Below are 14,501 nucleotides of genomic sequence, written 5' to 3'. Positions count from 1 at the left end.
ATAGTGAGGTGTTCTTATGTGTGGTAGCTCCCAGTATCCCCCAGTCAACATGTGGCAGCATTAACTGTTGCCTCTCTGGGTAGTTGACATTCGATGTGGGTATTCGCTTTATCGTACCCTGACAGTTACTGTTGTTTGTCCCTCTTGAGTCACGATATCAACAACATAGCCCACTATCAATTCCTCAAAATACTGTAAATCAAGAAATCTGGTGTTAGGTGTACAATTTTACATCTAGCTAAGGTGTTTGGTGCAGTATTGCAGACAGACAGTACAATCAGCTGCTGCTGGATGCGCTCAGGACTGATTTCTGAGAACGTCTACAACTTCATCATCAGCAAGCTGTCAAACTATCGTAAATAAAGCACAAACTGCTACACGCTGTTTATCAGTGCTCAAAATCACTAGATAGCCAGCTAAGTTCCATCTCTGTGTTTGTCAATGAAGCTAGCTAATAGTAGCTAGCAGGCACATTGAGCAGGCAGGTCACGTTAGCTAAATCAGCTTATCAAGTCACTGGCGACGTGTGCTTCGGTGCTGTTTTGTTTTTTACAACTTTCTCATTATCTACTGTATTACCAGAGTGTACTTCTGTCTGGCAGTGTTTCAAAATGAATCATGTTACAAAACAGGATGCGGTGGGACAAAATATGCTCGCGAATGGGTTTTGAATTTTGGATATTGACACGTGGCAGTTGGGTTGCAAGTGCGCATCGTCACAATTCTAATTTTGCCGAAAACTGTAGCAGACTTGAGTGATCACTATCAAACAGATCAGCAAGTGGCCACTTGATAAAGGGCTTAGGGGCCAAGTGTTCTTTCAATATGACATTGGCAACATGTTGTCTTGTAAACAAGTCTGAGGCGCTGCGTAATGTGGGCAGGTCTCACTGCCAGGTTCTGCGGTACGATTGGATAAAGCACAATCAGCGTGGGCATGATTGTAATCAAACCTAACCTTTGTGGAAGTCAGTATATTCCAAAACAGAGTTTTGTGAGATTTGTGTAACTGAGGTCGATGACAAATCTCACAAAACGTTGTTTTGGAATATACTGACTTTATGACCAAAATTGTCCTACTTAAATTTTTTTGTCAATTTTGGCACTGTAATAAATGTGTCTGACTAATATCGATGCCATATAGACCATTTTCAACCAGAGAAGTTATTTTTTTGCGTTCTGTTGCGCTTTAAATAGGACACCCATTACCCAGAATGCATCACAAACATACTAATTACATAATTGACAATCAACTTCAATAAAGGTATGAAAAGGAATACAAACACATTCAGGTAATATATTCCACATGGTCAATATCCACACCTCGATAACAGTGCTAAACCATGTTTTAAGATTCAATAGAACACTGGGATATAATCATGTACGTTCCCCCGGGATAAGCTACTTCTGCTATACCCATAACTCTCAATAAATCTTGAACGCATCCCATTTGCCTGTCAAAACTCAGTCCAGGAAATAGACAGATAGCCCTCTTCAATTAAGGAGGAAACAAGGTAAACAGTTACATTTCTTTAGTTTAACCTTCACATTTTCATTGTTAAACATTATAGAGGTACCTTCTGATCATTACATAAATGTTAAGACAGTCCTGGCAAAAAGTCTTGCTTGAGAAATAGTTTTTTTGCTAACATTTTTTGTTTCTTTTCAACCATTTTAATGGAAAACTATTACAGTAAGGTACTTAATTGTTACCCAGAAATGATTTGATATTGATATAAAAGTGGCTGCATTGGGCCTCCTTTACACACACCTTTAATTCCGCTACTGTAATGTCATATAATTAGGTGGAAAGATGTCATGTCATCTAAAAGGCAACGTAATTTATGTCGTCTCTGAGTACCACCTCACCCCTAGTATCAGAAGCATCACTGTTATTGAGGTGCCAGCATGCTATTTAGCACTTTCTGAAAACTGCTGATGTAAAAAGGGCTTTATAAAATAATGTGATTGATTGATTGATATTTCTACAGGTTATTGAACAATACAGACATCTGGCTAACCACATACAGTAAGCTCTTACAATACCACTATCATTTTACCAGGCTTTGACAGACTATCATATGATACAGTTTGTGTGGGAGAAAGGCTGTATGGAGATGCCATCTGTAGTTTAGTTGGAGTTCACATAGTGGTCTGCCTTACTGTGAGGAGGTGGATATCTCTGTAGAAAGGATCTACAGTGAGGGAAAAAAGTATTTGATCCCCTGCTGATTTTGTACGTTTGCCCACTGACAAAGAAATGATCAGTCTATAATTTTAATGGTAGGTTTATTTGAACAGTGAGAGACAGAATAACAACAAAAAAATCCAGAAAAACGCATGTAAAAATGTTATAAATTGATTAGCATTTTAATGAGGGAAATAAGTATTTGACCCCCTCTCTTAAAGGGAGTGCTCCTAATCTCAGTTTGTTACCTGTATAAAATACAACTGTCCACAGAAGCAATCAATCAATCAGATTCTCCACCATGGCCAAGACCAAAGAGCTCTCCAAGGATGTCAGGGACAAGATTGTAGACCTACACAAGGCTGGAATGGGCTACAAGACCATCGCCAAGCAGCTTGGTGAGAAGGTGACAACAGTTGGTGCGATTATTCGCAAATGGAAGAAACACAAAATAACTGTTAATCTCCATCGGCCTGGGGCTCCATGCAAGAGCTCACCTCGTGGAGTTGCAATGATCATGAGAACGGTGAGGAATCAGCCCAGAACTACACGGGAGGATCTTGTCAATGATCTCAAGGCAGCTGGGACCATAGTCACCAAGAAAACAATTGGTAACGCACTACGCCGTGAAGAACTGAAATCCTGCAGCGCCTGCAATGTCCCCCTGCTCAAGAAAGCACATATACAGGCCCGTCTGAAGTTTGCCAATGAACATCTGAATGATTCAGAGGAGAACTGGGTGAAAGTGTTGTGGTCAGATGAGACCAAAATGGAGGTATTTTGCATCAACTCAACTCGCCGTGTTTGGAGGAGGAGGAATGCTGCCTATGACCCCAAGAACACCATCCCCACCGTCAAACATGGAGGTGGAAACATTATGCTTTGGGGGTGTTTTTCTGCTAAGGGGACAGGAGAACTTCACCGCATCAAAGGGACGATGGACGGGGCCATGTACCATCAAATCTTGAGTGAGAACCTCCTTCCCTCAGCCAGAGCATTGAAAATGGGTCGTGGATGGGTATTCCAGCATGACAATGACCCAAAACACACGGCCAAGGCAACAAAGGAGTGGCTCAAGAAGTAGCACATTAAGGTCCTGGAGTGGCCTAGCCAGTCTCCAGACCTTAATCCCATAGAAAATCTGTGGAGGGAGCTGAAGGTTCGAGTTGCCAAACGTCAGCCTCAAAACCTTAATGACTTGGAGAAGATCTGCAAAGAGGAGTGGGACAAAATCACTCCTGAGATGTGTGCAAACCTGGTGGCCAACTACAAGAAACGTCTGACCTCTGTGATTGCCAACAAGGGTTTTTCCACGAAGTACTAAGTCATGTTTTGCAGAGGGGTCAAATACTTATTTCCCTCATTAAAATGCAAATCAATTTATAACATTTATGACATTAGTTTTTCTGGATTTTTTTGTTGTTATTCTGTCTCTCACTGTTCAAATAAACCTACCATTAAAATTATAGACTGATCATGTCTTTGTCAGTGGGCAAACGTACAAAATCAGCAGGGGATCAAATACTTTTTTCCCTCACTGTAGACATAAATTGAACCTCTGGGTCAACATCTGTTGCTTTGGTGCTGCTTAACTTATATTTGTAAAGGAAAGGCATGAGAAAATATTCTAGACTGATTCTAGCAAGTTGAGCAAGTTGATCTCATCCATCGCTCTGTTAAGATGGAAACATTATTTTGGCATCTTTGTCAAATATGTTGATTAATTTTCATGTTTAATGCATTAGAATATGTTTGATACCATTTTCACCTTCTGAGTGAGCATAGGCTGCATTTAGACAGGCAGCCCAATTCTGATATTTTTTCCACTAATTGGTCTGTTGACCAATCACATCAGATCTTTTCACATCAGATCTTTTTCAGAGCTGATCTGATTGGTCAAACGCAGCCATAGTGTAACTGACTTTGTTCAAACCCAGGTCTCCTGCGCCTCTGTGCGCCACAATACTGTGTTGAGCTAAAGCCTAGAGATCAACAAGAGTGGCAGAAATGTAATGTTTGACTAGTGCAGGGATGAGACGTGACTAGCGGAGGGGTGAGGGTTGAGGAGGAAGAATGACAAAGTATGTATTCATATGTATCCTAATATGTACAGTATATTGCGTTCAAGGGTTAAAATAAACCCTTTGTTTAAATCCAAAGGTAGACTATTTACAAGATACCCACTACTCTTGTCTGTTGGTCAGCATGGGCTGCTGCTCAGGATCAGTGTCAGTGGACTTGCAAATGGATGCATCAGAGAAGCTTGGTGTTGGACAGGAGAAGCAGAAGGGAGCTGAGTGGGTGACAGAAACCACTTCAGATGCTGAAACCGCTCCAATGTTGCTAACCTTGTTGCTTTACCAAGAAGGGGAGGCACTTGTCAAAGAAGTGGAGGCACTGAATAAGATATCATTGATAATTAATTTGCATTAGAAATATTTCAATAGCATTGTTGTTCAAAAAAAACTATTTTGTTAAGCTATTGTTCATTATACATGTTGCCTGAGAGAGATTTTTATTTAACTTACCTCTCAGTTTTAACATCTGGTTTTGTGTAGGTTTCTGACTTTCTAGACTATCGCTTACAGCCTTGAACTTTGGTATGCAGTTTTTTATATTTTTGTCTACTTCTATGCTGAGACAACAAAGAGAGCCACAGTGGATGAGATCATGCAAGTACTATCCTTCAAGTTGACTGATTTCAGCAGGAGAGACTGTTGTTATTAGTCAGGATCGACATACAGGGAAAAAAGTATTTGATCCCCTGCTGATTTTGTACGTTTGCCCACTGACAAAGAAATGATCAGTCTATTATTTTAATGGTAGGTTTATTTGAACAGTGAGAGACAGAATAACAACAAAAAAATCCAGAAAAACGCATGTAAAAATTTTAATGAATTGATTTGCATTTTAATGAGGGAAATAAGTATTTGACCCCCTCTCAATCAGAAAGATTTCTGGCTCCCAGGTGTCTTTTATACAGGTAACGAGCTGAGATTAGGAGCACACTCTTAAAGGGAGTGCTCCTAATCTCAGTTTGTTACCTGTATAAAAGACACCTGTCCACAGAAGCAATCAATCAATCAGATTCCAAACTCTCCACCATGGCCAAGACCAAAGAGCTCTCCAAGAATGTCAGGGACATGATTGTAAACCTACACAAGGCTGGAATGGGCTACAAGACCATCGCCAAGCAGCTTGGTGAGAAGGTGACAACAGTTGGTGCAATTATTCGCAAATGGAAGAAACACAAAAGAACTGTCAATCTCCCTCGGCCTGGGGCTCCATGCAAGATATCACCTCATGGAGTTGCAATGATCATGAGAACAGTGAGGAATCAGCCCAGAACTACACGGGAGGATCTTGTCAATGATCTCAAGGCAGCTGGGACCATAGTCACCAAGAAAACAATTGGTAACACACTACGCTGTGAAGGACTGAAATCCTGCAGCGCCCGCAAGGTCCCTCTGCTCAAGAAAGCACATATACATGCCTGTCTAAAGTTTGCCATTGAAAATCTGAATGATTCAGAGGAGAACTGGGTGAAAGTGTTGTGGTTAGATGAGACCAAAATTTAACTCTTTGGCATCAACTCAACTCGCCGTGTTTGGAGGAGGAGGAATGCTACCTATGACCCCAAGAACCTCATCCCCACTGTCAAACATGGAGGTGGAAACATTATGCTTTGGGGGTGTTTTTCTGCTAAGGGGACAGGACAACTTCACCGCATCAAAGGGACGATGGACGCGGCCATGTACCGTCAAATCTTGGGTGAGAACCTCCTTCCCTAAGCCAGGGCATTGAAAATGGGTCGTGGATGGGTATTCCAGCATGACAATGACCCAAAACACACTGCCAAGGCAACAAAGGAGTGGCTCAAAAAAAGCACATTAAGGTCCTGGAGTGGCCTAGCCAGTCTCCAGACCTTAATCCCATAGAAAATCTGTGGAGGGAGCTTAAGGTTCGAGTTGCCAAACGTCAGCCTCGAAACCTTAATGACTTGGAGAAGATCTGCAAAGAGGAGTGGGACAAAATCCCTCCTGAGATGTGTGCAAACCTGGTGGCCAACTACAAGAAAAGTCATGTTTTGCAGAGGGGTCAAATACTTATTTCCCTCATTAAAATGCAAATCAATTTATAACATTTTTGACATGGTTTTTCTGGATTTTGTTGTTGTTATTCTGTCTCTCACTGTTCAAATAAACCTACCATTAAAATTATAGACTGATCATTTCTTTGTCAGTGGGCAAACGTACAAAATCAGCAGGGGATCAAATATTTTTCTCCCTCACTGTAACTGATGGTTACGGTTTGTATTTGTATTTATTAAGTATCCCCGCTAGCTGCCAAGGCAGCAGCTACTCTTCCTGGGGTCCAGCAACATTAAGGCAGTTATATACAATAAAATATATTATGTGACATTGCATTTCATAACACTTTTCACAACACATTAAGTGTGTGCCTTCAGGCAACTACTCTACTACCACATATCTACAATACAAAATCCATGTGTACGTGTGTGTAGAGTGCGTGTGTTACCATGTGTATGTGTATGCGTGTGTCTGTGCCTGTGTGCGTGTCTCTTCACAGTCCCTGCTCTTCCATAAGGTGTATTTGTATCTATTTTTAAAATCTGATTCTACTGCTTGCATCAGCTACGTGATGTGGAATAGAGTTCCATGTAGCCATGGCTCTATGTAGTACTGTGCGCCTCCCATAGTCTGTTCTGGACATGGGGATTGTGAAGAGACCTCTGGTGGCATGTCTTGTGGGGTATGCATGGATGTCCGAGCAGTGTGCTAGTAGTTTAAACCGACAGCTTGGTGCATTCAGCATGTCAATACTTCTTACAAAAACAAGTAGTGATGAAGTCAATCTCTCCTCTACTTTGAGCCATGAGAGATTGACATGCACATTATTAATGTTAGCTCTCTGTGTACATTTAAGGGCCAGCCTGCTGCCCTGTTCTGAGCCAATTGTAATTTTCCTAAGTCCTTCTTTGTGGCACCTGACCACACGACTGGACAGTAGTCCAGGTGCGACAAAACTAGGGCCTGTGGGACCTGCCTTGTTGATAGTGCTGTTAAGAAGGCAGAGTAACACTTTATTATGGACAGACTTCTCCCCATCTTAGCTACTGTTGCATCTTATCAACATGTTTTGACCATGACAGTTTACAATCCAGGGTTATTCCATGAAGTTTTTGTCACCTCAACTTGCTCAATTTCCACATTATTCATTACAATATTTATTTGAGGTTTAGGGTTTAGTGAATGATTTGTCCCAAATACAATTATTTTAGTTTTTTCAATATTTAGGACTAACATTTCTTGCCACCCATTCTGAAATTGACCACAGCTCTTTTTTAAGTGTTGCAGTAATTTCACTCGCTGTAGTAGCTGACGTGTATAGTGGCGTGTATATCAATGATGTCGCTCTTGCTGCTGGTGACTCTCAGATCCACCTCTACGCAGACGACACCATTTTGTATACATCTGGCCCTTCATTGGACACTGTGTTAACAAACCTCCAAACGAGCTTCAATGCCATACAACAATCCTTCAGTAGCCTTCAACTGCTCTTAAACACTAGTAAAACTAAATGCATGCTTTTCAATCGAACGCTGCTAGCACCCGCCCACCCGACTAGAATCACCACTCTCGACGGGTCTGACCTAGAGTATGTGGACAACTACAAATATCTAGGTGTCTGGTTAGACTGTAAACTCAACTTCCAGACTCACATAAAGAATCTCCAATCCAAAGTTAAATCTAGAATCGGCTTCCTATTTCGCAACAAAGCCTCCTTCACTCATGCTGCCAAACATGCCCTCGTAAAACTGACTATCCTACCGATCCTTGACTTCGGCGATGTCATTTACAAAATAGCCTCCAACACTCTACTCAGCAAATTGGATGTAGTCTATCACAGTGCCATCCGTTTTGTCTCCAAAGCCCCATACACTACCCACCACTGTGACCTGTACGCTCTTGTTGGCTGGTCCTCACTACATGTTCGTCGTCAAACCCACTGGCTCCAGGCCATCTATAAATCACTGCTAGGCAAATCCCCGCCTTATCTTAGCTCATTGGTCACCATAGCAGCACCCACCCGTAGTCTGCGCTCCAGCAGGTATATCTCACTGGTCATTCCCAAAGCCAACACCTCCTTTGGCCGCCATTCCTTCCAGTTCTCTGCTGCCAATGACTGGAACGAATTGCAAAAATCTCTGAAGCTGGAGACTCTTATCTCCCTCAATAACTTTAAGCATCAGTTGTCAGAGCACCTTACCGATCACTGCACCTGTACACAGCCCATCTGAAATTAGCCCACCCAACTACCTCATCCCTATATTGTTATTTATTTTGCTCTTTTGCACCCCAGTATCTCTATTTGCACATCATCTCTTGCACATCTAGCATTCCAGTGTTAATACTATTGTAATTATTCTGCACTATAGCCTATTTATTGCCTTACCTCCATAACTTGCTACATTTGCACACACTGTATATATATTTTCTGTTGTATTTCTGACTTTGTTTTTTTACCCCATATGTAACTCTGTGTTGTTTTTATTGCACTACTTTGCTTTATCTTGGCTTACCTGGTTAAATAAAGGTGAAATAAAATAAAATAAAATGTCATTAGTAGTAAAGATTGAAAAAAGTAAGGGGCCTAGACAGCTGCTTTGGGGAATTCCTGATTCTACCTGGATTATGTTGGATAGGCTTCCATTAAAGAACACCCTCTGTCTTCTGTTAGACAGGTCGCAAACGCGCTTGGCAGTGGCCAAGGTGTCACGGGTTTCGGCCGAGGCTGCCTCTCTTCCTTGTTCGGGCAGGCTTCGGCGTTCGTTGTCTCCGGAATACTAGCTGCCACCGTTGTATGTTTCATGTTCGTTTGCTTTGGTCTGTTTGTTGTGACACCTGTTCTCGTTTAGCGTAATTAGTGTCCTATAAGTTTCTCGTTGTGTTTGTCTAGTGTTGTGTGTGATTGATTTATTTCTGTCGTGTGTTGTGCTTGTATTTGCTTATTCGCTCGGTTGAGCTTCACTCCACTTTGTTGGAGCGTTTACGCACATGTTTAGTGCGCCTTTTGTTTGTGTCGCCTTCGTGCGTAGTTTCGCCTTCGGGCAAGTTTTGTTCGTATTTTCCTTGTTGGAATTTGAACTAAAGTCTTTTGGACTATACTTCGGTGTCCTGCGCTTGATTCCACCACTACACCCACCTACAGCATTCTTGACACAAGGTGAGTAACAGGGTCATTTTATAAGACAGTCTTAAGATCCACCGTCTCCAAGTCCCATGATGGGGCAAGTGGCTTGGAGACCAGACTGAGAGGGCACTCTCCCTTCATAAAACGACGAACCAGGGGGTGAGCCCCAATCGACATCTCCCCTAGTCCTACATGGCAGGCTGAAATCGCCGCCAAGTAGATCTTAACAGTGGAAGATGCCTTGCCGTTGTCGAGCAATTCCTGTAGGAAGGAGAGAATGGCAGGGATGGAACACTGAAAGGGGACCAACTCGCATCTCTCACACCACCTCTCGAATACCCTCCACTTCAGGTCGTAAAGACCTCTTGTAGAAGGGTCTCTGGCACTCTGAATTGTGGAAACCATGTTCAGAGGCAAGCCCATCGAGTCTAAGTTGGACCTCTCACGGGCCAGGCCCAGAGATCCATCAGCTTAGGATAAGGGTAGAATATTTTGCCCTGCGCTTGGGATAGCAGATCCCTGCACTGTGGGAGGCACCATTGTTGCACGCACAGGAGAGGTACAATCTCCACCCACCATGGCTTCCTTGGCCAATGCAGGGCTATCAGGATGAGGGATAGACTGTTTGCTCTCACTGTCCAGAGTAGGGGGATCAGGCCCACGGGAGGGAAGGCTTACAGAACCACGTCTGGCCACTTGTGGGCCAGCACGTCCACACCTAGTGGAGCGTTTTCCTGCGACGCGTGCAGATTGACAGCAGCCCTGCCGTAACGCCCCCACACCTCCTCTACGACTTGGGATGAAGTCGCCACTCCCCTGGTGGGGGTTCCCCTGTAACAGTAAATCCGCACCTGAGTTTAGTCTGCCTGGCACATGTTGCTCTGAGAGGCAACAGATGTTCGCTGCGCCATAGCAAGATTTCTCTCACCAGAGAGTGAAGTTGACAGGAGTGTGTTCCTCCTTCACAGTTGATATATGCCACCGTAGTAATATTGTCCTTGTAGGAATGGACAGAAGTGCCTGAGGGCTAGTAACACAGTGTAGAGCTCAAGAACGTTGTTATGGGCTATACTCATAGTCTGACCATATGCCGTTCACCGTACACCCTCCGTCGTCACTACTTTGCGCGTCATAACTCTCACAGTAGGGCAGCCCCGCGTCAACAGGGATGGGTCTCTCCAGCATTGAAGTGCCAGTAGATACTTTGTAGAGAGAGGCACGCTCCTGTGCCGGTGGAGAGACGGGTCCAAGTGGAGTGAGGTCATCCAACACTGGAAGTCTTTCATGAGGAAGAGACAACGTGGAACTACCACAATCATGAAGGCCATGAGCCCAAGAAGCCTCAGACACATACAGTATGTGATTGATGTTGCTGGGAGAAACACTGAGAGGCAGTGGCAAAAAGCTGTCGCTCTCCACAGTGAGGGCTGCTCGACAGGCTACAGTTTTTGTTTTACAAGAGTTTCTGCTGGGTTGGTAAGAGCAAGCTTTTGGCATGATTTATCCTGAAGCCTAGAGCGAGCAGGTGCGATAACAGCTGGGCTGTGTGCTCCGTTGCCTCTAGCCCGAGTGTTCACGCAGATCAACCAGTCATCGATGTACGTCAGGACTCTTAAGCCTCTCTCTGGTAGGGCAGCTTCGGTACACTTCGTGAATGTCCGAATGATAAGGTGAGATATTCGTAGGCTATGTTCTCAAAGGCAAACCTCATATCTCCTGTGCAGGATAAACTCCGATGTAGAAATAAGCCTCCTTTAGGTCTACTGTGGTGAACTACTCGTTCGGCTGAATCGAATCTAACAGCATGCGATGTGTTAGCATACGAAATCTGTAGACCCAGCCTGGTCTCATAGACTAGATTTAACATAGTTAAGGTAAATACGGGACACTCAAATTAGTATGATATGTTACGCTTGGTATGGTTACATAACACAGATGGTTACGTAAGGCAAAAACAAATGTAGAGTGGTTGGTTGGGGTGGATGAGTAGGTGTATAACGTGAACGTTTAGCAACCCAAAGGTTGTGAGTTCGAATCTCATCACGGGCAACTTTAAAATTTTAGCTAATTAGCAACTTTTCAACTACTTACTACTTTTGAGCTACTTTGCAACTATTTAGCATGTTAGCTAACACTACCCCTAACCTTAACCCTAACCCCTAACCCCTAACCCTTAGCCTAGTTAGCCACCTAGCTAGAATTCGTAACATATCATACGTTTAGTAAATTCGTAACATATTGTACATTTGCAAATTTGTAACATATTGCATGTTTTGCGAATTCGTAACATATAAATCGAATTGTAATTCATAACATATCATACAAAATGGGTGATGGACATCCACAAATTAATACATACCATACGAAACGTAATATATCATACTAAATGGAATGTTGCGGATTTACTTAAAGAATAGTACGAAATGCTCTGAGACCAGGTTGGTAGACCAGTGGTGTCAAACTCAATCCAAGGAGTGCCGAGTGTCTGCGTGTTTTTGTTTTTTCCTTTCAATTAAGACCTAGACAACCAGGTGAGGGGAGTTCCTTACTAATTAGTGACCTTAATTCATCAATCAAGTACCAACCTGCTGTAGATCTCAGATGCCTGTTGTGGTGCCATAAATCCCAGATGGGCCCCCCTGGGTGAGCTTCCTTTGGGCGACCTGACCAAATTCACAAAGAAATGTTATAGATCTTTCATTCTCATTGAAAGCAAATCTAAGAAGCGGTATATCCGTTCTATGTGTGCTATTTCTATGCTTCCCATTCTTAAGTTTTGTTTTTGCGTCTTTTACTTTCGGTTTTGTACACCAGCTTCAAACAGCTGAAAATGCTATATTTTTGGTTATGGAAAATAAATTTCACAGCGGTTTTGATGGTACAATGATTCTCTACACTATAATTGCTTGTTTTGTTACATAAACTGAAATTAGGAAACTGGTAGAATTTTAGCAACCAGGAAATTTCTGCATAGTGCACCTTTAAAAAATCTGATATTGTCAAGATCAGAGATGTACTGTATGTTACAAATGCTTCCCCTAAACAAAATGAAGTTGCTGGGGTTTCACAATTGCATTGGCTAATACAGTACTGTAATACCGTAATATACTAGTGATGGCTATTCAGAAGCCTGATGGTCTGGGGGTAGAAGCTCTTGGCCAGTCTTCCAGTTTTTGCCATGATGCTCCTGTACTGCCCGCATCTAAGTGATGGAAGCAGGAATAACAGGCCATTGCTCGGGTGGCTGTGGTCCCTGATTATCTTCTTGGCCTTCCTGCTACACCTGGTGTTACATGTGTCCTGGAGGACAGTCAGTGTGCACCCAATGGTGCGTTTGGCTGAGTGTACCACCCTCTGTAGCACCTTCCGGTCCGCGGCGGTGGAGTTGCCGTACCAGGCTGTGATGCAGCCCGACAGTATGCTCTCCATAGTGCTCCTGTAGAACACTGTGGGGGCCCTCTGGGACAGGTTGAAGAGTCACTGTCGTGCCCTCTTTACCACAGTGTCTGTGTGGCTTGACCATTTCAGCTGCTCTGAGATGTGTACGCCGAGGAACTAGACATTTTTGTCCGTCTCCATGGCGGCCCTGTTGATGAGGATGGGGGCGTGCCCAGCCTGGTTCCTCCTGAAGTCCACAATCAGCTCCTTTGTTTTGCTGACGTTGAGGGAGAGGTTGTTTATCTGGCACCATGCCATCAGAGTGCCTACCTCCTCCCCGTTGGCCGCCTCGTCGTTGTTGGTAATCAGACCTACTACTGTCGTGTCGTCAGCGAACTTGATGATGGAGTTGGAACTGTGTGAGGCCACGCAGTCGTGGGTATACAGAGAGTACAGGAGTGAACTGAGGACGCACCCTTGTGGGGCCCCCGTGTTGAGAATCAGTGTTGAGGAGGTAATGTTGCCTACCTTCACCACCTGGGGGCGGCCTGTCAGGAAGTCCAGGATCCAGTTGCATAGGAACCCAGGGCCGTGAGCTTTGTGGTGAGCTTAGATTGCTCTGTGGTATTGAAGGCCAAGCTGTAGTCGATGAACAGGATCCTCACATGCATTCCTTTTGTCCAGGTGGGTGTGTGCAGTGCAATGGCGATTGCGTGGTCAGTGGATCTGTCAGGGTGGTAGGTGAATTGGAGAGGGTCGAGTGTGTTGATGAGGGAGGAGGAGGTGTGATCTTTGACTAGCCTCTCAAAGTACTTCATGATGACTGAGGTGAGTGCTACGGGTCGGTAGTCATTCAGTTCAGTTACTTTTCCTTTCTTGGGCACTGGGATGATAGTGGACATTTTGAAGCAGGTGGGGATAGTGGCCTGAGCTAGAGAGAGATTAAAAATGTCAGAAAACAACAGCCTGCTGGTCTGCACATGCTCTGAGTGGTGTGGCTAGGGATGCTGTCTGGGCCAGCAGCCTTGCAAGGGTTAACACGTTTGAATGACTTACATACGTCCTCCGTGGAGATCGTAAGTACGTAGCCCTCATTGTCCTCAGAGGACTCTCCTCGGCAGCTCAGAGTAGTCGTTGTGCTTGAAGTGTGAGGAAAAAGGTGTTTAGCTCATCTGCTAGGGCGGCGTTGGTGTCCGCGACGTGGCTGTCTTTCTTTTTGTAATACATGATCGTTAGGAGCCCCTGCCACATACACCTCGTGTCCAAACCCGCTGAATTGCTCCTCCATGTTTCGCCATCTTGATCGATCTGTGTAGGTCGTATTTGTGCTATTTAACCATACTATTGTCCCTGGTCACCTTGCCGTGTTTATGATCAGCATCTCTCTCCTTCAGTTTCCCTACAAGGCTGCAATCAATCCACGGTTTTTGATAGACACTATCGGTATCACATCATCTATGCATTTTTTTAATGAGTGCGGTGACTGAGTCGGCATATTCATTGATGTTATCCCCAGAGGCGACCCGGAACATATTCCAGTCTATGTGATCAAAACAGTCTTGGAGCGTGGATTCTGATTGGTCTGATCAACGCTGTACAGACCTGACCATCGGAACTTCCCTCTTGAGTCTGTTTTGTAGGTGGGGAGAAGCAAAATGGAGTCGTGGTCAGATTTTCCAAAGGAGGGCGAGAGCGGGCCTTATACCCGTGTCGAAAAGGT

Source organism: Coregonus lavaretus (genome assembly GCF_964263955.1).
Source record: "Coregonus lavaretus genome assembly, chromosome: 20".
Taxonomy (NCBI): domain Eukaryota; kingdom Metazoa; phylum Chordata; class Actinopteri; order Salmoniformes; family Salmonidae; genus Coregonus; species Coregonus lavaretus.
Note: the sequence above shows the minus strand (reverse complement) of the source record.